This window comes from Mesoplodon bidens, assembly GCF_964165515.1.
Source record: "Mesoplodon bidens genome assembly, chromosome: 2".
Classification (NCBI taxonomy): domain Eukaryota; kingdom Metazoa; phylum Chordata; class Mammalia; order Artiodactyla; family Ziphiidae; genus Mesoplodon; species Mesoplodon bidens.
In genome coordinates, this window is record NC_138177.1 from 127,993,740 (window position 1) to 128,021,378 (window position 27,639).

Sequence of the window (27,639 nt, forward strand, 5' to 3'; positions counted from 1 at the left end):
AATCCCCCCACTTCCTTTTGCAGCCACCCCATCCCCACCCCCACTCTGACAGAAGACTGGAGATGTTGTTTCTATTAGAATGTAAGCTCCATGAGGGCAGGACTTTCATTTGATTTGATTACTGGTGGATCCCAAACACCTAGGATTATGCCTGGCACAAAGTGCTAAGGGGGTACTGGATAAATATTTGTTGAATGAATAAACGATCAGGCATCCAGAAAATATGACATGAGTCACAGTTGAGGACAGCGTACTCAAAAAACCAGGTCAACTGAAAATCTAGATTTAAAAAATAAAACAAAACAAAACAAAAAAAACATGATGAAACTTCCAGACTCCTAGAATGATGGCAGCCAGGCTTAAACCTTCCCCACCCACAAGTGCAGTGTCTGATCCTTTCTGGTGTATCTGACTAGCCCAAGAAAAGGGGCCTACAGAAACCAATAGAGGTCTGTAGACAGACAAAATAGCCAGATCTACACTACATTACCTACTCCCCCTATGCAACAAGCCCTGCACACACACATACAGACGTTCCAATCAGAATCAGCCAAGGATCAGTGGACATTTGAGGAAGGCTGCCAACACAAAAGACATAGATTTTAAAAAGGAAATAGAAATTTTTTTAAAGAGAAAAGAAACAACAGAGACAATGAAAATAATAGAAAAAACTCAAAAAAAATCATTAATACTCTCAAAGAGATGAGCAGATATTGCATCCTTATAACCAAAACATTTATTATTAAAAAATAAGTGTGTATGGAAGGGGACAGGGTTGGGAAAGAAGACAGAGAATAAAAGAGTTTTTTTTTTAATTCCAAGAAGACAAAAATAACTGTCAGTAACAATGGACATAATTAGAATGTATAATTCTTAGAGGGGAAATTTATAACAGGAGATGCATTTTTGGAGAAAACTATGGCCCATCATAACATTTAATTGGAAAAACTCATAAGTATTATTCATATATAAAAGAGTATACAATACCATTAATATACTACAGTAAAATACATGTACAAAAAATAACAATATATATTTTATAAGGACACATACAAATAAAAAGACACAACAGAATTAGAATGTTTGCCTGTGAATAGGAAGGGAATGGGAGTAGGAGTAGGGTAAAAAGGGTATGAATGAAAATTCAATCAATCAGTCAAGTAAGAGAAGGCCCTTGAACGATTAATGATGAGAGTAAGTCAAGAACTGAGAATTATGATTAGCTGAAGCTTCTGCACCTGAGTTAAAAGACAGAGCGTCACTGTATTATTCACAATTCTCCTGACTGGAAATGACAAAAACCCAACATGTACTAGCATAAACAAACTAAAAGGAATGTACTGGCTCACTGCAAAATTCAGGGGTAGTTCTGCTTCAGGCAGAGTTGGATCCAGGTACTCAAATGATGTCTACAACTCTCAGCTCTCTTGTGCCAAGACTTAACAACTGAACCATTTTACTCTGTTCATGAGCTTGTACGTTAGGAATTCAGGAAAGGCTCAACTGGACAGTTCATTTCTAATCCACTTGGTGTCAGGTGGTATCTAGCCAGGGCCAGAAGTTCCTCTTCTACAATAACCTTCTTCATTCACATGTCTGGTGTGTTGGTAATCCTTGTCCCCCCTCCTATGCACTCGCACACACGTGCGCACACACACACACACAAACACACAGTGTGCTGGGCTTGGTTTTTACTCAATTGCTATTTCTGTATACTTAGCATGTCTAAAGTTCATTATTTCCATCATCTCTTCAGTAATTCAGTCTGTTAACACTCACTGATGGAGTCTCGGGAAATAGTCATGGCCTTGCAGTTACTGTTCTGGGTCCAGTCTCTAACGGGGCCTAACAGGCTTCATAGAGTAGAACTAAATATACACAAATCTTGGCTGAGAGCAGACCCATGTTCTGATGAAATCAGAAGGCCTGTAGGCAAAGTTCAGTGCATTTAAAATTACGTGTTGTACAGATGTGAGGGCTTATTAACAGTTGTGGACTGAATGCGTCTCTGCATAGAAAAGCTCCCTTCTTTTCAACTGTCACTTACTATAAAAATTGTTTTCTTGTATTGAAGCCATAGAACATTTGGGGGTTTGTTGTTGTTTATTTGTTTGTATTGGCCGAGGAAAGGAGCACAATTAGAGGTGCCTTCTAGGAAGAGTAATCTGGCCTCACTTAGGGTGGATTGGGAGAGAGACTAGATCTGTGATCTCTAAACATTTATATTGTGCACTTCATCAGTAAAGATTTTGAGTATGCAGCCCAATATATGTGTTTTTATTTATATATTTATCCTTGAACTATTGTACTAACAAAAGGAAAAAGCACAAAATAAGTGTAGCTATAATTTCTAATTTTTTTTTTTTTTTTTTGCAGTACGTGGGCCTCTCACCGTTGTGGCCTCTCCCATTTCGGAGCACAGGCTCTGGATGCGCAGGCTCAGCGGCCATGGATCCGTGGCATGTGGGATCCCCCCGGACCGGGGCACGAACCCATGTCCCCCGCATCGGCAGGCGGACTCCCAACCACTGCGCCACTGGGCTTTTAGGATTATCATGTGAAGTTTAAATAAGTTACTTGTCAAGCTTATCGTTAGGACACTAATTAATTTAAGGATGTTGGTAAAGATAGTACCCTAACCTTTCTCTTTTAGGAAGGAGGAATAAGCATACTATTATGGGACAGAAGTGCTGAACACTGGTCTCAGTGATAGCAGCCTAAGAAAAAAGGTCAGGGTGGCAACTCCATTGTGAGACAAAATTATTATTTGTAAAGGGCTTAGAGCCAATAAGATTAAGAGGCAGGGTCAAAGGCAAATTCATTATGACTGCCAGGTTCCTAAGTTCCAAGCAGATTCCAAAAAATGTGACCTAATCTACCAAGAGCTAGGGCAGATTTACACAGAGAGGAGCTTGAGTGAAGTCACCAGCATTGCACCCCACAATGTCCTCAAATTGCAAATGAATAAAATTTTACTTATGTCATTCTAGTCTTGGAATAAGAGCCTCTGCTCTCAGCAAAACTTGTTCAGTTTCCTTGCTGGGCATTCAAAGCCTCCCACGATCTGGCTCTGGTCTATCTTTCATTCATTCATTCATTCATTCAGTATTTAATGAGCATTAGAATACATCAGGCAAAGTTATTATAGCTGAGGGCACAACAGTAAACCAAACAGACATAGTAAGTTCCCTCATATAGCTTATGGTCTGATGAGGGAGACAGACACTAAAAAAATAAATGTGCAAAATAATGTTATATAATGATAAGTGGAAAAGAAGAATAAGGCATGGTTTAGAGTGATAGGGGAGACTGCTGCTTATAGTCTGGATGGAGTAAAAAAAACCTGGTTTTATCCTCCTACCTGAAGTAACCTAAAAACAGACAAAATATATGAAACAACAGTTTGCAAAACACTGTACATCAGGTGACAAAAGGACAGTGATCCCTGAGGGATGGAAAACAAACGGAGTCTTACAAGTCCCCTAACTGACTGCTTTGAAGGAGTTTCCAGGCAAAGCAGAGACGGGGGAATTCAGGAAGAGCTGGTGGGTTCCTTGGGTCGAGGAGATGGGGATGCAAGCTCAGGGAGATCAAGGCAACTAGGATTCACTGGAAAGAGCACCAGACAGAAGAGAGCTGAACAGAAAGAGAACCCAGAGACTAGCTGAGGGTCCCCCCTGAGTATGATGGTGGGTATGATGAGAAAGGATGAACTCGTGCAGGTAAAGCAACTACTCAAGGCCAGGGAAGAACCAGCTGTAAGGGTTAGACGTAACGGTACCTGATGCTGACACAGGACCAGGACCAGAAATGCTGCCTCTTCCCACCAGCCAGACCGGAAAACCTCAAATTTATGGATCACTGGGTAGACAAACAATTTGCCTTCAGTAGGGGGAAAAATTAGCCCTAGAATGATAACTGCCCTAATCCTGCCAAATTATCTTAAAAGCAAGACCTAGAAGGATAAATTTGGTTCCAGTAACTTAACTATATTCCAGAACAAAGATCAAGGCTATTTATAGCAATACAAAAATATCGAGCACAATTCATCAGAGACCTCTGGAAGTAGATCCATGCCCAAGTTAGTACTAGGACCATACATGACTAATAAATACAAGAAAAGATGCTCAACCTTCCTAGTAACGCAGGAAATAGGAAAGAAAATAACAATAAGATGCCTGGGGAGTGTTTAAACAGGAGAAGAATGTGGTCAGAACACTCTTTAAACGAATGCACCTCTATTACATTCAAAATTTGAAAGTGTATGTAATTCGCAGGGTAGTCTCAGGATAGAAACAGTTCATATTTTTATTTTTAGAAATACTGAGATAATGGAATAATACCAACAACGATGCCAGGTTTTGTACTTAAATCCAACAATGACATTGTTGTTGGTATTATTCCATTATCTCAGTATTTCTAGAGTAATACTGAAATACTAGAAAAAAACCAGCATTTTTATCACATTTTTCTGAGATTCCCCCACACTCTGAAAAAAACATTTTAGATATTTTGACAACCATGCAGTGTAAATTGGAGTCACAGAGGTTGCAGGCTTGGTTTTTTCCATTCTCACCAGAATATAAAGCTAAATGAAATTAACAGGTCTGTTATCAGAGTGCCAGAGAAAATACTTTCCATTCCCATCACAACTTAGCTCACAGGTCCACATATTAGACTGTGTCTGAATCAAAGCCCTGTAGCATAGGCTATAGATGGACCAATAATCTAATCATCTACCAGGCTGCTTGCTTCTCTTTCTGACACTGCAGGGGCCTTATATTTTCTTCAGGGAAGGTCTGGGACGAGTGGTTGACAAAGAGAATGTTTCTGTTGAACCATTTAATTACTTAGCATCTGAGTACATCCCACATCAGGGCCACCATCCAGCTCTTCTGGCCAAATTCTGGCAATGAGCAAGGGCCTGGCATGGCCAGACTGGCACTAGCTACCCTCGCTTGTGTGATTTCAGTAAGGGAGAGTATTGATGCTGGGTACCACTGACGGTGAAGGAGAAACATCCCAAACCTCCTCTGTGTACCTGGAGACCAGATGGATTACGCAGGAAGGAAAACTGGAGAAGAGTGTGACGGAGGAATGCGGGGGGAGAAAGAGGGGATCTGCTCCATCCAGTTTCCAGCCTTCCCCCTTGGAGCCTGGTAGTCTCCTATCCTCCACAACGCCCCTGGCTTTTTTTCCTCCAAGTCTGGGTTGATTCTTTGGGAGCTTACCCTCCTCCCCCGAGGATAGTTTCTTCTGTCCAGAACTTCCTCAATCATTTTATCTTGGAGAGACCCAGCCAGAAGGAGAGAGGAACCTCAGTCCTCTACCCAGTCCTCGCTCAGGCGGGACAGTGTCTGAGGGCAACATGGAGAACACGTTGCTTACCCTATCTCATTGGAAGAATGGGAAGGAACAGCAAGAGGAGGACAAGGAACAGCAGGAGGAACAGACACAGAAAAAGGGGAGCAGAAGGAAAAGAAGAAGGAAAGGAAGGAGAGGGAGAAAGAAGGAAAATATGTGTCGTCTCTTTGCTGCGCTATCCTAATCACTACTCAGAACTGGGAGGTACTTTAAAATATACAGACCATGTTGGGTTTTGTCAGATATGTTAAAATCTGAAGAACTAGTAAGATCTAGGCTGCAATTTGCCATACTGAAAAAGTTTTCTAGTCTAATTGTCTGCACCAGGGGTTACCACAACTCTAAAGAGGCAGATACATATTTTAGGCCTTGTGACCCATAATGTTTCTGTCATAACCATTCAGCTCTGTAAGTAGAAACAGCCAAAGACAATAGATAAATGAATGGGTGTGGTGGCGTTCCAATGAAACTTTATTCACAAAAACAGATGGCCGATGGTCTGCCCCTCTTGGCCATAGTTTGCCAACTGCTGGTCAACACAATGCCTTTTTTCTTCTTTTTATAATATGAAAAGAGATATATTTCTAGTATGGGGAAAACCCCCACATTATTCAAAGAAAGGCTATACTTTCGTGGTAAAAAAAAAAAAATTCATGCAATATAAAAAAAGTGTAGGTTACCCAAAACCTTACCACCTTGATAAAATCACTTTTAACATTTTGCCAAACATCACTGCAGATATACTCATACAGACATTTGTGCTTGTGTGTGTATGCTTTTTTTATACATGAGTGGGAAATTCTATTCATGGTCTTCTGTAACTTGCTTCCTATGCTCAAAAATATATTTGGGGCATCTTTTCATGTGAATATAGTTAGATCTACCTATTTTCACAGAGTGCTTTAGATGGAGGTAACATATCTCCCCTGGTGAACATTTGGGTTGCTTCCATTGATAACCTCTACATCTCTACTTCCTAGTTGACCACTGGTTGAACCCCTTCAGTGATGGGAAATTTGTTCATTCTTGAGCCCACACATATGACCTCTATACAGCAGTGTCTGGGGACTTCCATTCTCCAGAGCTAGAGAGCCTAGCTCTGTAATAAGCCAGAGAGCTAATTTTGAGTTAGTAATCAACTAACTTGAGTTAGTGACTCAATTTTGGGTCACTCCCACCCAGGCCTCTGGAGGCTTCCATCCATTTGAGGATGGAACTGCACTGAACTGACTACTGATCTGTAGTCACAGTTTGGGTCATAGCTCCTGCCTCTGCCGATACGTGTTTCAACAAGTTACTTGGGTATTTCCAAGATTGTGGGTGCTTTTCCCTGACCTAACTTCTACATGAGAAGATGGCAGCCTCTGACTGAGCAGAAAAACCAGTTTGTGAAAAACTTACCCAGGTAACCTATTCAAAAAGAGGAAGCTCTCCTCATAACTTCTAGGGCAAGTTCAGACAAAGAGTGTGGCCATGTGCATTAGAAGAAATAAAATCCTTCGGAAGCAATGCTGATATTCCAGATAAATTGTTGTGAAGTCCATGGAGACCTGATCGCCCAAAGACTGACTGATTTGCCTCATTTCTTTCATTTCTCTTTCCCCATCTCTTTCTGACTGAGCCTTTAGTTAGGGTGTTGTTATTGACTATTGAATAGAAGTTCATAGAAGTAGAGCTTCACCAACGAATTGTAATTAATTTAAAAACAATCAGCTGTCCTGAGTTATAAAACCATTTCTCTTGCTTGCTTTATAAGGGATTATATAGCAGAGAAAGCCATCTTTTAAAAAATGTTTAAATTTCATAGAATGGGGACTTTAGAGACCATTGTAAATCTCTTTATTTTAAGGACAAGCCACAGCCCAGTAAGGTGAAATGATTGCTCCAAATTCATACAGATTGTTAGTGGCAAAGCCAGGACTTAATCTCAAAGGCCTTGCCTCATGCATAAAATTTTACTTCACTACACCGTCACTCTTTCTTAAGCAACTGATTGATTGATTGATTTGTCTTGAGTGCCATGGGAGGATGGAAGATAGTTGGAGCAGAAAAAAGAAAGGGAAAGGAAAAAGAGTTCTGAAGAAGTCTGGAGAAAGAAAAAATAGGAAATTAAATAGGTTCATAGTATAAAGAAGGCAAAATGCAACCAAGCATTGCCCAGGTGCTACATGGAAGACAAAGGGGTCAGGTCCTCCTGGGCTGGGCTGAGAATGCCAGTTTTGACTGACTATAAGCCCAAGTGAGACACTGGAGATAACCCACGTATAGTGTGCACTCTGGAGCTTCTCCCAGACCCCCTGTTCAGGGGTGACACACCTGTTCCCGAGTTGCTGGGAATATTGGTTCCTGACCACTCACAGCTGTGTCCATCAGTGGGCATTACCCTTAGTGAACTGCTTTGCCCAATGAGACACCTCTTCCCAGGAATACAGGATATGGAGATACAAAGGTCCAATACACTGGACTCAATATGGTCCATTTCTGAAGAGCCACCTACCTCCAGTCCCCCCTGGACTGCAGGTCCAGCTGTAACCATGTTGAGAGGCATCCTTGTCCTCTGCCCTATCCTGCCTGCCTTGCTTCCTTACAGGTGTATCTTTTTAACCACTCGCCCATAAGTCTTCTTCATGCAAGGTATGTTTCCAGGTAACTCAATCTAAGATACCACCCAAATTCACACTTTGTGTGTATCATTCCGTGTCAGAATTGAGAAGAAAACCCAGGTTTTCTGCCCCATCATTTGTTAACCTAAACCATTCTCAACTGCCCTACCTCTTCCTGTGGCTCAAGCTCTTTATGTACAACTCGACGTGACTCATCCTTCTACAAGGTGGGCTCCCAAGGTGTGGGATGCTGACCACCAGTGTATTATACAAGATAATTTTGGTAGTACTTGAATGGGCTAGCTTTTACTTTAATAGTTGTTATCTTAGCTTGGGATTCTCCAGAAGCAGACCCTGAGATAAGAACTTAAGTGAGGGCTTCCCTGGTGGCGCAGTGGTTAAGAATCTGCCTGCCAATGCAGGGGACACAGGTTTGAGCCCTGGTCCGGGAATATCCCACATACCGCGGAGCAACTAAGCCCGTGCACCACAACTACTGGGCCTACACTCGAGCCCGCGAGCCACAACTACTGAGGCCTGTGCGCCTAAAGCCCGTGCCCTGAAACAGGAGAAGCCACTGCAGTGAGAAGCCCACGCACTGCAACAAAGAGCAGCCCCCGCTCATCCGTCTCAACTAGAGAAAGCCCGAGTGCAGCAACGAAGACCCAACGCAGCCCAAAATAAATAAATTTATTAAAAAAAAAAAGAAAAGTGAAAATGACTTATTAGCATCCAGGCCTACATCGTTGTTGTGCAGCCTGTAAAGTCACACACCTGTGTAGTCACACATGTCCCCCATACTTGGTTTAATAGTCTGTTGCCATCTTGAAATTCTTAATGATTTATGAGCATTTTTAAATCTTGTATCAGGCTCTGCAAATTATATAGTTGGTCCTGATTAGGATGTGTTCCTAGGTGGGGGAGTGGGAAGTAGGTCCCGGAAGGGTAAGAAGGACAAGCAAGAATGTGGCACCAGTTCCCACGGAAGTGAGGAGAGAATTTGGCTCAATCTCGTAGGGAGCCCTGTAGACAGTGGAGATTCACCCTGAAGTTGTTCCAACTGAGAGCAAAGGAATTGGCGTATTTATATGGGCATAGTCCTTCGTCACTGGTTAAAGGTTGAGGCAGGGGTGGGGGAACATCAATTCCCAGGTACTTCCAGCTGCCCTGTGAGCCAGCAAAGTAAATCCTGCAGCTGAGGGTGGTGTGCTGACAATGAGATGCAGGTGCCAGGATCAGGTGATGGGAATGAATGCACACCTGGAGCCAGTGTGCATGAAACTGGAGAAGGATCAGAGGGGATATGGCAGAACACTGACAGCAACTGCTGGTGTTAAGCATCTACTTTGATGTGATCTAGAGTAAGAGACTGATGCTACCTCATCAAAGTCATGATTTCACAGGTGAGAGTACTAACAGCCAGCATCCTATGTGTAAGAAATAACAAAAGTAAGTCAATCAAAAATATAAATTTAAAAAATCATATAGGAGGCACAGTGATATGTAGATGAAATGTGAATGACTGAAGTTTGGACACAGCAGAGCAGAAAGAACGACTGGATGGAGGGTCGTGGGTAAAAGCACACCGTCTGGAGCCAGACCCCTTGGGTTGAATTCTGGCTTTGTCACTTTTGGATTGCATGGCTTAACCTCTCTGAGCCTACCTGCTAGGGTTGTTAGGAGGATTAATAGAGTTAATATATGTTAAGCACTTAAGGCAACATCTGCCATGAAAGTGTTAGCTCTTATTCTTGCCTTGCTCCTAACTAGATCAGTGCATCTCAAACTATCTGTGGGATTTTATTTTCAACCTGTTGCAGGCTGATGCTTTTATCCAACATGATAAATACAAAATGGATAACGAGAAAAATGAAAGAAACATACAGAATACAAGGCCATATTTTGTTATTAAGTTCAACAGGCAGAAAATTACTCAAATTGCTATAAAAGTTTTTACATGCTCACCTTCAATTTCTGTGCTTATCCCATTACAGATGGGTAACAGTTCCCAGATGGTCATTGTTCCGTGGACCACACTTTGAATAGCACTAAATTAGAAAAGCTTCAATAAACCCCTTCAATTCTTGGTGCCTCAGTTTCCAGATGAGAGTTACATACATGAAAGCATTTACTAGACGACAAAGGGCTCCAGAAGTGGAAATCAGTGGTAGGGCTTTAGGAGTCGATTCTGTAGTCTGTGGCCAAAAGATACAAACTCCAGTGTATGATGGTCTCAGTCCCAGCTGGCATCAGGCTGCTCTGTTTAGAGTGTATTCCTGGAACTGTCAGTGTCTGTGAATCAGTCAAGCATTTCCTGCCACTGTACCAAGCGGGGAATAAAGAGCTCCCCTGGCAGCCTGTGGCTTGCACACCAACAGCTACCGCCATCCACAGGTTGCAAGAATCACAGTCCTGGGGCAGAGCACCCAACCACAGACTTCTTATACCCGCAGTACCCATTCTACAGCCTGGTCAAAAGATTTCACCGAGAATGATACTTGAGCAGGGGTCAGGAGGGAAGAAAGAGTGAAGATAATGTCCTCACTGCAATCCTTGGCTCCTGGCTTCCCTAGGCCTCACTTCTCCTCAGTTGGTGAAACTCAACTCACAGACATCCTTCACCAACGCTTTAACACTCCATTTCAAGTCTGGACTCTGCCCACACTGGTTTTAAGTGAGCTACTTTGGCCTTCTCTTCTCTTTTATCTCCACCCTGTCAAACAGGAAAGCAGATACCTAGGAACCTGCAAGAAGTCCACTGAGTGGTAAGATTTCTGCACATCCAACTTTTTGACTCTTTCTGGACTCTTTCTGGACTTTTTGAGGGTGAGTCCCCCGTCTGATTCATCTTTGTGTCTCTCCAATCACCATTATTGCAATGCTTGGCACACATCAGGTGCTCAATGAGTGTGCGTTGAATGGCTGTATATACGAATAGTCAGAAGTCTGTGGAAACAGAAGTGGCTTTTCAAACTACCCCACCCTGAATCCATTCATTAAGCAGAACTCTACCAGGTACTGGGCGTTCGGAAACACAAATCTCAGGGCGAGAGATGGAAAGGAAGCGCATGATGAGTGGATGTACTAAAAATTCAACAATCCGCAGTTATAGCTCCATTTTCTGGAAAGCAAAGTCTCTCTGTGGCCCCAGGGCCCTTTAAATTTTACTGTGACTGTTTTCTTAAGAAATTCCTGGAGCAGAGCCTAACTTTTGTGTAGGGGGTTGGCGGCGTGCATATTGGCGGCCTAAGGGACGGCTGGCTTAAGGGTTGCCGAGCGTTCGAGCGTTCGCACGCGAAGGAAACTTCTCAGGAATCAGAGGGACCCGGTGGAGGGCTGTGAAGTGGGGCGGCCCGAGAATCCTTGAACTTCCAAGGCTACGGGGAAGTCGGGGAAGGGAAACTGGGGGTGGCCAAGGCGGCCAGACGTTTGCAGGACTTCAACGCTCCCGACTTTTCCCCTCTGCCGGCCCAGACCTGACACGGGTTCGGCGGCCGAACCAGGGAACAGCCAGGGCGTCTGGGCAGGAGGGAGGAGGGCCGGGCCGGGAGGAAGGAGTCCGAGGCTGCCGCCGCCCCGCCCGTCGGGCTGTCCGCCCCGCCTACCCGAGCGAGGCGGAGCCGGCGCCCGTCCGGAGGAGCAGCAGGAGGAGAGGTCGGAGTCGTCTCCAGGAGCCCTTAGAGACAGAGTCCCCGGCAGCGGCGGTGACGGCAGGGGCAGCGCACCGGCAGGCGAGTGAGCACCGAGCGGCGGGCGCAGGTGGCGGGTCCGGTCCCCGAGGGAACAGGGGCGCAGCGCGGGGCGTCGGCTGGCCAGTTCGGGAGCCGCCTCCGAGTTCCCGGTGCTGGGAAGCGAGATGGAGGGAGGGAACGGAGGAAGGAAGGAAGGAGGAAAGAGTGTCCCGGAGGGCGGGGACTGGTCGGGGCACTGGGCGCCGGAGACCGGGATGGGGGAGGGAGGGAAAGGGACGCCGAGACCCGGAGGCAGAAGGCGCTCTCGCCCTCGACGGGCGGCGGTCGGAGGGCGCAGGAAGCCAGGGGCCCTGCGGGGCCAGGGCTGGGGACGCGGCCCCCGGGACGAGGGCGGGAGTGGGAGGAGAGGTCTCCCAGCTCGCTCGCTTGCTTCCTGGTCTGCCCGCGGCCGTGCGCCCCGCACCAGGTTGGGGCTGGGAGGTTCCGGCGTTCCTCGCTTGTGCTTGCGGTGGGGCCAGGTTCGGGAGGAGGGCGGACAACTGGGGGAGACTGGGGCGCCACGCCCCTCTTCCCTACTTTCTTCCGTTCTTTCTGGGGACTAGGCGGCGTGTGCGCAGACCTGGAACCCGCTCGGCGCTGGGGGTCTGGCGGGGAAATAGCGGGTCACAGCGAGGACTCAGATCACACATCCCGCGAGGGACCCCTGAGCACTGAGTGGCCCGGAGACTTTGCGGATGGTATGAGGAGGTCAAGACTCAGACGTGAGTCTTGCGTGATTTTTTAAAAAGTACTGCCCCGACACTTATTGCGTGGATCAGAGTGACTTTTTTTTTAAATTTTAACTAGGGCATATCAATTAAGGCTAATTTTAAAACGCTGTCACTGAAGTCGCCCGACACTCACTTGTCCCTCGCCTTCTGTTTGTGTCTTGTAAACTTGACTTAAACCATTCATAACTTTCGAAAAGGACCCCGTGATTCTCGTTAAAACCCCGCCGTGGAGTGAAACTTTGGGCAACTAGAAATCTGAGTGAAGGAACTGCCGCGGCCTGTCATCTTGTGGTCACCCCTGTCCGGGCGAGGTTGTATACAAACAAGTGCACAGAGAAGGAAATGGCCAAAAACCGGCGAGAAGGGAGGTCCCTCGCGCCCACGTGTCAGGGCACGTTTAATGGCTGCTTTGAGTGGAAACAAACCGGAATGTATTAGACCTTGTGGAGTTGGGCAAACTTCACATGATTAGCTTCCTTCCCATCAGTCGTTTCCTTCCCCGCCCCCCTGCTGTCTTTGTGGACACTTTATATTTCCTGGGGCTGTTGTAGCTTCGTCTGAGTAGACTGTCTATAAGGAATCTTTTGGACCTTGTCAGAGGCAGGGACTGTGTCTGTGTGTTCTCTACTTTAAAAGCCGAGTTTGGCTTTGTTTTGAAAGTGCTAGTCCCCACACTGCACCATTGCTGGTGCTTCTTCTGCCCTGCGTGTAAATTATCGCAGGATGGCGGCCCTCACCTAGGAGAACCAGGAAGGCCGGCAGCGCTAGAATGACGGGGTTGCATTTAACTGTTGCCAAAACAGTCACATTCAAGTAAGGAGCTGTTTTGATTCTTTAAAAAAAAAACAACAAAGTATATGTGTCAGCAAGACCTGTTTTAAATAAACAAACATGATTCGCACATCATTTTTTAAAGTAATCAAACGTTTTACAGAGACTTCAGTGATAAAAGGACTTCAGGATCAACCGTTCAGTTTCTTTGCCTTCTCTAACGGTAAACTAACACCATAAAACCCTGGTTTAAGTCCAAAAAATGCTGAACAATCTAAGGGCTGCGTCTTTAGGCCTTATAAAAAAAAATGCAGTTGTATTTTCACTGTTTTTAACCCAGGTAATTCAGGAAGGTGTTGAATCTGGACAGCATTTAGATTTGTGTAGAAATACATAAAAATGTGGATCTGTGTTTCACAAGAAACCGGAAAGATTAATACTATAAAAATTTTCAATGTCACAAGCTCCAGCCTCATTTGAAAGCCTCGCTCTCTAACAATGAGATTTGCGGTGTCGGGCTTACGTTGTCATTTGTTGAAGGACATGGGTGGTCGTCATGTTGTGACAGCAAAAAGCTGCTTAGTCGAAACACTTGAAGAAATGGCTAGCTAATATCAGATTAGTTTTGTTTACCTCTTTCTGAGAGAAGAAAATTTCAAATTTGGAATTATGTCATTTATTGTGTTGGATTTTTATTGGGTTTTTTTTTAAGTTTTGTATGTCAGCTTAAGCTTAATTTAGGGAGGCAAGTTGTGGAAGTCAAATTTTTCTGGAGTCTGATTTGGAAGAGAAGCAGCTTAACAGTGGTTTGAGGTATGGTTTTGGTGTGACAGATGTGGATGGGAATATTAGTTATTTAACTGTTTTCAGTCTGATTTGTAAAATGAGGATGATAATGGTCTCTGTCTTGAGAATTTTTGTGAAAGTATATGAAACAGTCTTTGGAAAACATTTTGCACCTAATACACAGATAATGTTCAGAATTATTAGGTATTTTATCTACTGACCAGCAGCCGGCTATTGGATAAATTAAAAGATGGCAGTTTGAACCTTCTGGAAACACTAGATAGAGCAAATAAATCAGGTAAAGAAGGTACCTGATTTTATAGATAGATGGATAGATAGTAGGTAGATAGATTGGGAGGTAGGTAGATAGGTAGATAGATAAAGCTTCTGGAATGCTAGAGCAGTTAAATTCCAAAGAAGTTACCTGGTTTTATAGATATATAGAGCAAGATGTCTATCCATCTATCTGTCTAAAATATCTAAAATATTTGTTTACATATGTGTGTCATGTTTCTACTACAGTGGTATGAATAATTATGATTACTGGAGTAACAGTTTTAATGTGCTTTTAGTGTGAAGTTACAGTCGTATAATATTTTTAGAGCCAGGCAATCATTTCATTACTCATATTTTAACTTTGAAGAGAATTTATATTTAAAATAGTCATGCTTATTAGCCCTGGGTAGGACATTAAACAGAAACAGAAATATTTGTCTTTTACCTAGTATGATTTTTAAAGTATGAAAAAAATGTGACCTGGAGTATACAGTTATTTTTCACGTACTGATGTCCAGTGCTAACAGATAAGCCTCAAGAAGTGTTTAGGGGGACTTCCCTGGTGGTGCAGTGGTTAAGAACCCACCTGCCAATGCAGGAGACATGGGTTCGAGCCCTGGTCCAGAAAGATCCCACATGCCGCAGAGCAACTAAGTCCGTGTGCCACAACTACTGAGCCTGCGCTCTGGATCCCGTGCCACAACTACTGAAGCCCGCTGCCTGGAGCCCGTGCTCCTCAACAAGGGAAGCCACCTCAATGAGAAGCCCGTGCACGGCAACGAAAAGTAGCCCCAGCTCGCCGCAACTAGAGAAAGCCCGCGCGCAGCAACGGAGACCCAAAAATAAATAAATAAACAATTTTTAAAAAAGTGTTTAGGGGCTTCCCTGGTGGCGCAGTGGTTGAGAGTCCGCCTGCCGATGCAGGGGACACGGGTTCGTGCTCCGGTCCGGGAAGATCCCACATGCTGTGGAGCGGCTGGGCCCGTGAGCATGGCCGCTGAGCCTGCGCGTCCGGAGCCTGTGCTCCGCAACGGGAGAGGCCACAACAGTGAGAGGCCCGCGTACCGCAAAAAAAAAAAAAAAAAAAAAGTGTTTAGGAAAGGACTAGCGGCATTTCATAAACGTTTTGTAAAAGCGTTGTGACTGATGGTAAACTTTTGTGAGACTGGGTGTTCCGTTAATTCAGGGAATCTACTCATCATGTCATTGACTCATTTGCAAAATTTAAAAAATGCTTCCATCTTGAAAACAAACCCTTTTAAGTGTCTGTTGTTTTCTTAACTCATGTCAGGTGCATAGGATTGGGCCAATTGGAATCGTGGTTTGTGCCACAGACGACTTCTCGTTTACTAATTGTTCCACAGGGACTCAGATCATGCTTATAATATTTTTAAATAACTGTAAAGGGTACAGTATTATTATGAATCATTTCTTGCCTATGACATTATACTCTGAAGCAGCGGAGGACTCGATTGAATAACTTATTGATTCTTTTCTCTCTTAGAACATCGTAGCATAGTGATGGATTCCAGGCTCATGCTTCTAGGTGTGTAGCGTGTGGGCAAGTTACTTAATACCTCTGTGCTTCAGTGAGGTGTTGGGAGGGATAAATGAGTTAATCTCTCTAAAGCATTTAGAACAGTGCCTGACACATAGTCTATGCTCAACAATATTAACATTAAATTATTACTTACTGAAATTTTCTAAATGTTATGAGCATACATTATTTTTGTAACAGGAAAACAACTATATGAAATTTTAATGTTTCCCCCAAATCTAAAAAGGCTCAGTAATTTATATAGTCCTGTCGAGCAGTGCTTAAGAAGCAAGAGAATACAATCAGGCAGTTCTCATTGTGTCTTTTAAACATGAAATGGAGTGCAGTGTTAATTTGTTCAACAAATTAATTCTCCTAGATCTCAGTTCCATTTTCCTTTCTTATTAGAAACTTGAAAAAAAAATCGATAATCCATGAAGTCCACCTTAGGATAGGTTAAGTAGGGGAAGGGTGGTGTGCCCAGTTACAGTGCATTATTACACTAACAACTAATTAGAAAAAATTTATGCATAGAAAAGAAAGTACAGACAAATGGATGGTGGAATTGTGGCGCTTCTCCCCATATTTTTGCCAATGAGCATGTATAGAAAATAAAAGATGATCCATTTGTGTAACAATTACTCAGTAAAACCTGGTTTATTAGCTACAAATAGAAGGATTTTGGTTTTGTTTTAGAAAAAACACCCGCTTGCATAGCAATCGAAGTTCTTTGAGTTACATGTGAGAACTATGTAGCAGTAAAAGAGAGGCCCGTTTGAAGTTTGCAGGTTTACCTAATTAAGAGATGTTTGAAATTTGGGTTCGCCTGCAGACGCAGTTCACCAACCTTGACTTTATGGAAACTGTCACTTCCCAGATCCCTCCTGTCCCAGCCCTGCATCGAGGAGCTGTGTGTATACAGCACGCGTGTCAGAGGCCTCTAAGACAGTCACAAAGAAGACATACCTGCCATTAGTTTAATGGGAGAGTTCAATAGGTAAAAAAATATACCTTCAGCACAGTTGTGCGACTCCATTTATGGGGCTGTTCTACATCCTAGGCCCCAGTCTAACCCCTTTACATTTATGATCTTGCCCAGTCCTCACAGCAGCCCAGGTGACAAAGCTGAGGCTCCCTAAGCAGCAAGACGAGGATGTGACCCAGAGTTGTTCTGACACCATATACTGTGCACTAAGAGCTCTGCCAGGAGCTGCAGTGGAGGTGCTTCCAGCTAAAAGTGCTTCCTTATGGAGGACGTTTCGTTTAGAAGCTGTAACTCAAACCAAGAGAAACAGGAAGAGAGGGCTCCTCTTGGGGGTGAGATGACCGGCCTGAGGAGTATTACCAGTGCCTTGCCATTGGGCTCATTGGGCTCCTTGCCCTCTGCAGCCATAGAAGTCAAAGCTTCCAGAATTGCCTCAGAGACCCAACAGGCCTGAAGGGATCCGTAGAGTCGGTCTCTTCCATGCCTGGATTCCCCAAGAGGGCCTTGAGCGGAGATGGGGGCACCAGCTGAGTCCTGCTCTAGAGCCAGCTCCCACCGACAGGTCCTGTCTCCCCGCTTCTCTCTCAGGAATAAAGGGAAGAGCGGTGAGCCCCACGCTTTGGACCCAGGGCAGAGGGTGGAGGTGATTTGACTGAAGGTTACTTCTAGGTGGATTATTCCATTTAGTGCCGACTCTCTTGAAAATCATTTCTAGTGTCACTTAAATGTCTGGTTTATTGTGTCAGGCTTTATTGGGTGTCGTAAAAGTGCTCAGGTGGGAGTGTCTGGTTGCCATCCCCTGACAAGGGGGGGGTTTTGTCTTCTCTTAATGGGTCTGCATTTTGGAGGATTACTGCATAATAAAAACCAGGGTGTTGTAGACTGTTTAAAGACTTCTGATATTTTCAACTCTGCTGGAGAATTAGTAGCTCAAAGAAGATTTTCTTTTAGGTCTGCTTTGGTGAATCAGTTGCTAAGAATCTTTTGTAATTTTTCACATTCATTGATTGTAAGCAGGTGACTTTGGGGCCAGAGGGTCCGGAGGTCTTATATTCCATTTGCTTTCTTACAGAATAGACTACCATTCCTCTTGCAGTCAGTGTCACGTAACTGACATAGGATCCCCTTGGTTGACTGAGAAGGGGAGCATAAGTTCTGACTTAACTTGGGTTGGTGTCATCACAAATGCTCCCCGGGTGGGCTCTGAATCAGTGGTCATCACCACGCTTGCGTGCCACATAGAGAGCATTGCCTTCATCCCCAATGGCTGTGTGCCAACCCACATGAGCCCATGGGGGTGGAATCTTCACTTTACCCATGTAGAATAATCAGGCTTTTACTTAGCTACAGATGCTACCAGCCAAGATGTCCCTGAGCACTGGACATTAAACCTTTAGCCCCCCTACACTGGAGCCCTTTGACCAAGATCCCAAGCTTGCAGTAACCTCAAAGTTTGCCTGCTTTTCAGAGACAAATGATTGCAGTTTAACTCTCGGTGTGAGCTAAACAAATCTAAGGATGGAGAGAGGAATCAAAATCCAAAAGCTGCTTGGACTTTATCGAGGCGTAGTGAGGACTTTACTGATATGAAACCATCACACCAGGTTTATTCAACCAGAACCTCAGGCAAATTGGAAAAGTGTTGAAGCCAGCAGACTTGGTGCCTGTCCTGTACCTAAAAACTACCCAAACCTTTTGCAGTGTTAGACTGTGAGCTGCACATTAGACCATGAGGCTTCATGTGGGTGTGTAAGGTCATGATTGGCTGCTCAGACAAGTTGTCAGGGGAAGGTTGAATGTCTGGCCAAGAAGCAGAAGAGTTGGATTGTGACTTCTTGACAGGGTTGCTTTGAACTCTTGTACAGATTGTTCACTGCACAAGACTAGCTGGCCAAGGAAGTTAAGTGGGGCTCAAATCTCTCCAAAAACTATGTGTCCTGGGTTAGAACTGCCTCTGCCAGGAGGAGGGGGCACTTCATTCTGACTCCGTCAGGCCTGCAAGGCTGGGTGCACTTGGAGGGCTGGCCTTTTCGTAAGTCACACAAAGGCACAATCTGGCAGCAGCAACCCTGCCTCTCCCAGCACCTTCAGCCACAATAACCCTCAAAATGACAGGAGCCGGCTGAGTCTGGCACGTAGTAGGTACTTAATAAATGCCAGTGGAATGAAGGAATAAAACCACAGTCTCTGTAGTGTGTGCGAGTGAAGTGGATGAGCCAGTGTTCTTTTTAATCAAAAAGGTAAAATTGATGGTATCTACTAGGAAAGGCACATTCAGTGGTGCGTGTTCCCTGTGACAGGCTTCTTCCTCTTTAGTTCATCATTTCCTAAGGGGCAGGTAAAGCCCAGCACTTGAGGGGTCGTTGGCGTTTTTTACTCTGAGTCCAGCACCAACAAACGTGCTCAGCATCGCCTGGTACCTGCGGGGCTCCTGCAGTGGTGCCTCCTGGGAATGGACAAAGGGATCCATGGTGTTTATTGACCAGCTGTGGGCCCTCCTCTTGGGGACAGGATGCAAAGGACACTGGCTGCAGGAGCCTTTGGAATTTACCTATGAGTGGCTGCTTCTTGTGTAGAAAGACTTTTCTAGTTTAGGGTAAGAAGTGGGGAGCCTTGTTGCTAAAGCCACTGACAACTGAGGACGGGGCTTGTCTGTGTCCCTTGCAGTGCCAGCTGCTGCTTGCATGCCTCTCTTTTAAGTTGATCCTTTAGAAAGCAGACTCAGAATTAACCTCCTCTTGGCTCCCCTCCTGAGGGGCAATCCGCACAGCAGGTAGGATCAGCCATGTTTAGTGGGTCAAACTGCTAAGACAGTGGTTCTGTGCATAGAGGTGCTGGCTTGCACTTAGGACCTTGGCCTTCTGCTGTTTTATGGAGGGGCCGCACCTTGTGAAAAATGCCCAAAGGTGCAGAAACGTGAACGCCTTTCGCATTTAGCCTGGTTAAATGCAGCTTTCTTCAGGCAAACTCAGATTCCCAAAACAGGAATAGCAGGAGATAACAATTCCTAATAAGGATTTCCCACAGAATTTCTTTTCGTTCTTTATTTTGGCTGCGTTGGGTCTTTGCTGCTGCACACGGGCTTTCCCTAGTTGTGGCGAGCAGGGGCTACTCTTCATTGCGGTGCGCGGGCTTCTCTTGTTGTGGAGCATGGGCTCTAGGCACGTGGGCTTCAGTAGTTGCAGCACACGGGCTCAGTAGTTGCGGCTCGCGGGCTCTAGAGCTCAGGCTCAGTAGTTGTGGCACATGGGCTTAGTTGCTCCGTGGCATGTGGATCTTCCTGGACCTGGGATCGAGCCCACATCCCCTGCCTTGGCAGGCGGATTCTTAACCACTGCGCCACCAAGGAAGTCCCTCAAAATTTCTTGAGAGAGCAAACTTACCTGTTACATTTATGGTATGATTTGATTTTACAAAATTCCAGGATTCTCAACTTTTCAGGAATATCTCTCTGTTGAATTAAGCAGAATATTCCGGCACATGCTTTGCCCTCTTTTTTGACATAAATATTTGATGAGCAGCATGCTTCAGCCATTACTGTCCAAGTCCAGAAAGCAAATAAATGCGCCTGGCATGCTGCCTGGGAGGGAATCCTCGTGTTTCTGCCTTTGCCTCCAATTCACCCCCAGTTCTCTGATTTCCTCCTGCTGTAATAAATGTCAAGGGGCTCAGGGACACCCACACCCAGCAGGTGATACCACACAGGGCAGAGACCCCCTCTCCATGCACGCCTCCTGAGCTCTGGATCCAGGTTCCTCTGATTTACTGATGCCAGCGTGAGAATTCACCTGCCTCAACCCAGGTTTCCCAGAAGCCTCCTCAGCTTTGTTTCTTCAAGCTGGGATTGTCCTATTCTTCACACTCCTGTGAAAAATGGTTTATACAACCTCTCCATTTTAAAAAAATTGATAATGTATTTATATGGTTTACCCCCATATAAAAAGGTAAACACTGAGAAATCTTGCTCCCGTCCAAGCCTTTTCCACATTCTCTACAGGCTGCAACTTGTAAATACAAGCAAATGAGGGTGTGCATGTGTGTGCGTGTGTGTGTGTATTTAACGCTTCCCCCTTCTTTCACAAAAAGTGGTATATTATATATACTGTTCTGTGTCTTGCTTTTTAAAATTAGCAGTCTGTCCTGGAGATCTCTCTCTATCCGCACGCTCGTTTTCCATTGTGTAGATGTAGCATGGTTTATTCGACCAGTCCCCTATGGCTGGACCTTTGAATTGTTCCCAGTCTTTCGCTATTACCCACAGCGCTGCAACAAATAAAGGTGTCATCTTGCTTTTGTGCGGGTGGACCTAGAGGATTGATTCCCGGGAGCGGGACTGCTGACTCGCAGGGCCCTGTCAGCCCCTTGGGAAGGGTTGGCTCATTTTGCCCTCTGCTCAGCAGCTATCCGATGGCCTGTCTCCCCATAGCCCCACCGGCACGGAGGGTGTCAGCTCTTTTTATTTTTGCTAATCTCATTGATGAGAAATGGTAATTAGGGTTGGTTAAATTTTGCGAATTGTGAGTGAGTGAGAGGATTGGGGCCGTTTGTACATCTTCTCCTGTGGGCAGTCCAGGCCTGCCGATCCCCCTGTGGGTGTTTATCGACCTTTCCTCCTGAAGCTAAGCCTCTTGCCTACACCACTGTCAAAATCTCTAAAATACAGACTTAAGAATGTGATAGCTCTTTCGGGCCCAAGGGTAGAGTGGGCTGCCAAATTGTCAGTGCAGATTCGAGAGAAGTGGAAAGTAGGGTTTTATGCCAGTTGCTAATGTCTGATTTATAAATAGTTTTCGGCTAATGGTATCATTAAACTGCGGCTTCTCCAAAACCATTATGAAGCTGACCTTCTAGTCTAGAATTTCTCCCTCTCAAACAAAAACAAGAGAGATTGAGAATATATAAATTCCAATGGCATTTCCTGCAAAATCTTCTAAGAAATCTATATTTTTCCTTTCATATGCATCTCCTGAAAGGTCATACACGCCACATTCTTTTGTGTGCATACCTGCTGACCTGCTGAATAGGGCTCTTGTTCGCCCTTTGATTTAACCATCAGAGAGCTGTCTACTCTTATTTCCAGGGTGAAAGAAAAGAGGTAAGTAAAAGTACAAGGTAAAGAGACTGGCCAGAGTTCAGGATTCGACGAAGGGTGCAGGGTTGGAGTTCCACAGTCATCTCTCTTTTTTTTTTTTTTTTGCGGTACGCAGGCGTCTCACTGTTGTGGCCTCTCCGTTGCAGAGCACAGGCTCCGGACGCGCAGGCTCAGCGGCCATGGCTCACGGGCCCAGCCACTCCGTGGCATGTGGGATCTTCCTGGACTGGGGCACGAACCCGTGTCCCCTGCATCGGCAGGCGGACTCTCAACCACTGTGCCACCAGGGAAGCCCTTGCTTTTTGAGGTGCTCTTTCAGTCAGCTCTTGGGATGCTTTTTTAATATAAAATTAATTTTCATCTTTTTAAAAATGAAATCCACCGAAAGAGAAATTTTGGTTGAGGGAAAAGATGACTGTGTGTGGCTTATTTCTTTATTTTTTGCTTTTAGAAATTCAAATGAGGCAGTCCTGTATAAAGTTAGCCTCCATCTCCATCAAAAAAAAAGAGAAAAAACAAAACAAAACAAAAAAAGCAAAACCAAGAAAACCCTAGCACCACAACAAATTCTCCTTCTCAGAGTTCCCACGTTTAGCAGAGGCCCATGAAATCTCTAGAGAGGACGCTATGATCTTCCACCCCCAGCACTGTCTTTTGAGCTACAAAATGTGTGGATTATTACCTTGTGAAGTTGGGTTTTCAGCTCTCTAGATGCTTTGCTTTCCTTCCAGTGCTCCTGTCGCTGTAGTGTTGAGCTCCTGCACTATAGTCTCAGCTGTGTAAGAACAGGCTCTTGGTCTGTTGTTCTAGCCCAGGATCTAGAAGGGTATCTAGCACCTTGGAGTGCTCCATCAATGGATAAATGAATGCTGCTGAGGGTAGCTGCCTTCTGGACCTGGCTGGGTCTTTGTGGTCAACCATGTTAGTGATCCCATGTTAGACAGGGGCCTGGGCTGGGGGTCACGTTAGCCATTCCTTGGCCTTTGGGCAGGATGCTCCAGCCCTTGTGCACCCTCTGACGGTGTGCATGATGGTTTAAGAGCTCAGGCTTGCAGTCTGATTCACCTGGGCAAGTCACCTGACCTCGAAGAGCCTCTGCTTTCCCATTGCAAAATAAAGGTAATGACACCATGTTTCAACAAATCTAAGGTGCCATCAATTATGAGATGTGCCGTTATTCTATGAGCCACTAAGAAAAAAAAGAAATTGCTGCCAATTCAGCTGTAGCTCCCATTAATGCCAAGAATGTATTGGTTTTCTATGGCTGCCACAACAGATTACCACAAATTTAGCCACTTAAAGCAACACACATGTATTATCTCACAATTCTGACATCAAAAGTCATCACGGTTTTAGCTGGTTTCTCTGCTCTGGGTTTTACAAGTCCGAAATCTTATTGGGAGGTTCTGGGAAGAATCCATTTGCAGGGTCGTTCAGGTTGTTGGTAGAATCCAGTTCCTTGCAGTTGTAGGATTGAGGTTCTTGTCTTGTTGATGGCTGTCAGCGGGGGACCACCCTCAGCTCTCAGAGACCTCTCCTGGGTCTTTGCACTTGGACCCTACATCTCAGATGATGAATCCTTCTCATGCCTGGAATCTCTTTGAGGCCCCCTCTCCTCCATCCCTCTGCTTCCAGCCAGAGAGAGTTCTCTGCTTTTAGGGCTCATTTGCTTCAATTGGGCCCACCTGGATATTCCAGCCTACTCTCCCTTACTTACATCTGCAAAGTCCTTTCTGCTGTGTAACATAACATATTCATAGATTTCAGGGATTAGGGCAGAGACATCTTTGGGGCGCCATTCTGACTACTACAGTCATCCTAGTATCAGGGATGTTAAAATGTGAGCAGAATATGTTTCTTAGAATTGATTAAATACTATCTTTGGTTTAAAAATTAAAGAGCTACTAAGGTATGTAAAGCATTCAGGGTGTCAATAGTAAGTGCTCAGGCGTTAACTATTATTATTATAATTAATGGTATGATCATAGTGCTTATATAATACCCTTCACCTTTAACTTCAGTTGAAGTTACTCTCCCAGTTAGATGCACTTGACACTAATTGAGAAAGTGTAGTGTGCGGGCAGCTAATTTGATGACAGTGATGGTGATAGTTACTCCTTGAGTGACATCTGTGTGCCGACATGTGCTAGGACCTTTACACACTTTCTCAGGCCTTGCAGTAGCCCTCTGAAGTAGGCAGTACTGGCTCCATTTACAGGTGGGGAAGCAGGTTCGGGGAGGTTGAATACTGCTTAGGAGCTCAGCAGTAGTAAGTGGTGGTGGCATCTTGCTTTGAATCCAGGTCTGCTGGCTCAGCAGTCAGTGCTCTTTGTGACACCATATTACCTGTCCTGGTGTCCACCAGGTGTGTGGGCTGGAGGCGGTGGCCTCCTGGAAGGGAAAGGAACACAGGGGAAGAGGCATTGCCCTGAGATGTGTCTCTCTTGTATTCAGATATTTCTTTGCTATTAACTGTTTAGCTTATCAAGGAGAAAGTTCCTCTCTCTTCATCCTTTTTTTCAGTTTTCAGTAAACACAGAAATGATCTTTTTTCATGCAACAGGTATTTATCAGTTACCTACTCTGTGAGGATACAGCTGTGAACAATATTGTGATTTACAATGAGAAATATATATACGATCTTTGTATCGTTCCTGTCACAAAACTCCTGAAACGTTTGGAATTTCCCAAGTGATGAGAGCGATAAAGGTGTCTTTTGTTCTGTTATTGAGGTGACTTTGGGACCACACCTAAGGATGGGGGCTGTTTTCCTGGGACTCAACCATGTGATTAGAAGGGTGGAACTTTTGATCCCACCCCTCAGACCTCCAGGGCAGGGAGAGGGGCTGAAGGTTGAATCAGTCACCCATGGCCAGTGATGTAATCAGTCGTAGCTATGTAATGAGGCCTCCATAAAAACTCAAAAGGACAGGGTTAGGAAAGCTTCCGGTTAATGAACAAGTGGAGGATGGGAAAAGTGGTCCTCTCCAAGAGGGCATGGAAGCTCCGTGCCCTTTCCCTGCACCTTGCCCTCTGCATCTCTTCCATCTGGCTCTTCCTGAGTCATATCCTTTTATAATAAACCTAGTGATCTAGTAAGTTTCTCTAAGTTCTGTGAGCCGCTCTGAGCCCTTAAGCTGTGGAATCCGATGCTATCTCCAGATAGATATGTCAGAATTGAGTTGAACTGTAGGACACTCAGCTGGTGTCAAGAATTGCTTGGTAGTGTGGAAGCCTCCGCCACAAATTGGAATTGGTGACCAGAACACTTTTATATACTGTGTGTGGCTTTCAAAGGGAGGAGAGTTAGCATTGGGGAATTTCTGCTTTTTAAACTATTTTAAGTGTAACTGGGGCAAAGGGGAAGGGAGAAGAGGAGGAGAGTGGTTTAGCAGAACTGGCGTAAAAATAGTAGCTACCTGAATGCAGTAAACTACTCTAAGATTGCAGGCTGCAGAATTTTCCCAAGACACAACTGCAGATTATCTTAGGCTCTTCAAATTCAGGTAGACATTCTTTTTGTTGTTGTTGTTTTTGTTTGTTTGTTTGTTATGCGGTACGCGGGCCTCTCACTGTTGTGGCCTCTCCCGTTGTGGAGCACAGGCTCCGGACGCGCAGGCTCAGCGGCCATGGCTCACGGGCCCAGCCGCTCCACGGCATGTGGGATCCTCCCGGACCGGGGCACGAATCCGTGTCCCCTGCATTGGCAGGCGGACTCTCAACCACTGCGCCACCAGGGAAGCCCAACAGGTAGACATTCTTGAAAACCAACCTCATCATCTTGCCCTCAAAGCCTGCTTTTCTTCCTGCCTTCTTTAAGTCTGTAGACATCTCTATCCACCCAGGATGCCAAGCTCTGGACCCCTGAGTCCTCCGAAACCCCTCCCTCCTCTTCCCCTCCCTCCAGCTCAGATACCCCTGACCTCCACCGTAGCCTGCCACGTCCACTTCCAAACTAGTCCACATGCCTGGTGTGCTCTACCCCCACTGCCTCTCATCCAGATTGTCGCCGTGGCTTCCTAACTGACCTTTCCCCTGCACACTGCCGCCAGGGTGATTTTTCTAAAACATGGGTTTGAATATGTCACTTCCTGTCTGGTAGCTCCCCAGAGGCATCACAGGCTAGTGGTTAAGGGTTCACACTGTACAGGTTCAAGGCTGCCTGTGCTTCTCACATGCTCTGGAATCTTGGAAGTTATTTAGTTGCCTTGTGCCTCAGTGTCCCCATCTCTAAAATGGGTGTAATAATAGCACCAACCTCACAGATAGGTTGTGGAATTTAAATGACTTATATGCATGGAGCACTTAGGACAGTGCCTAAAGCCCTCCATGAACATTATTAACCCACAGTCCTTGATACCACAACTGTAGCTCACCTTCCCTACTGCTCTGCACCTCATCCTCCCAGCCTCTCAGTGCCACACAGAGCTTGCTCTGCGGACAGACTCTGCGCTAATGATCAGACACTAGGTAAGTACCCACATGGAGCGAACACATTTAGACATTTTCATAGCAAGTTTTACATCTCTTGAATCTAATGAAAAATTTGGCTTGCATTTTATATTTCATTTTTCTATCAGTTCTTTTTATTGCATCTTATAAAAGTATTGGTCCATGGTGAATTAGAAATAAAACCAAAAAGCTGATCTTTCACCAAGGATAGTTTGAAAAGCACTTCCCAGTTCCCACACATCCCAGCTAGTTGATTCATCCTGGCCATGTTACCCATATTCACTGTGTAGCCTTAGATCTCTCTGGATTTCTTCACACTGTTTCCTCTGCCCAGAGTTTATTACACATTTACACAGCACCTATAAGTGCTAGGTTCTGGGGATATAAGAGTGAGTAAGATACTGCCTCTACTTTGAGGAAGTTTCCCTCCAACTACCCAGTGAGTTTTTGCCTGTGTTTTGAAACCTAGAATAATTTTGTTCTTTCTTTCACCCATTAAGAAAACATTTATTAAATACCAACTGTTTATGAGGCACTTGATGCATTCTGCTCCTGCCCTTAAGGACCACCAAACTAATGGGGGAGCGGGATACGTGTGAGCAGACACAAAAACAATGATAATAGGATGGGAGGGTTAGAGAGCTGTGTTAATAAAGAAGTGTGAAGTACAGAGGAAGGTGTGTCTGACTTTCCCTTGGCCGGGAAATGACTTGGGAGCTGGGATATGGTTTCACAGGTACAATGGAGGAAGTGTCATCAAAAACTGAAGATCCAGGTCCTGAGGTCAAGCCCAGGCCCAAAGCCCAGATCTACCACTCACTAGTCATGTGACTTTGAATGACTTACTCTCCGTCTGTCAGGCTGCTATAATAAAATACCATAGACTGAGTGGCTTATACATGATGGAAATTTATTTCTCAGAGTTCTGGAGGCTGGAAAGTCCAAGATCAAGACACCTGCAAGTTCAGTGTCTGATGAGAGCCTACTTCTGGGTTCATAGACAGCAGTCTTCTCACTGTGTGGGGTCTATTTAATTTTTACTGAAGTATAGATTTACAGTATTGTGATGATCGGCTTACGAAGGTGTAATGTACACACACACACACACACACACACACACACGGGAATATTACTCAGCCATAAAAAAGAATAAAATATTGCCATTTGCAGCAAAATGGATGGAACTAGAGAATATTATATCACTTGTATGGGGTCTCTTTTATAAGGGCACCAATCCCATTTATGAAGACTTCATCCTCATGACCTAATGACCTTCCAAGGCCCCACCCCCAAATACTATTACATTGGGTT

At 45.0% G+C, this 27,639-nt stretch overlaps 1 protein-coding gene across 4 annotated transcripts in view; it reads left to right on the forward strand.

The window, feature by feature from the left end:
* Nucleotides 1-11,604: 11,604 nt before the first annotated feature.
* GNG12 (G protein subunit gamma 12) overlaps nucleotides 11,605-27,639 on the forward strand; it is a 126,515-nt gene continuing 110,480 nt past the window's right edge. The window contains exon 1 of one of the 4 annotated variants that reach the window (XM_081225781.1): nucleotides 11,605-11,702. The gene's annotated coding sequence lies outside the window, so the exon portion shown is untranslated. Of the gene's footprint in view, nucleotides 11,727-12,397; nucleotides 12,421-27,639 lie in introns of those variants that run through there. The other 3 variants (XM_081225780.1, XM_081225782.1, XM_081225784.1) reach the window with 3 other exon arrangements.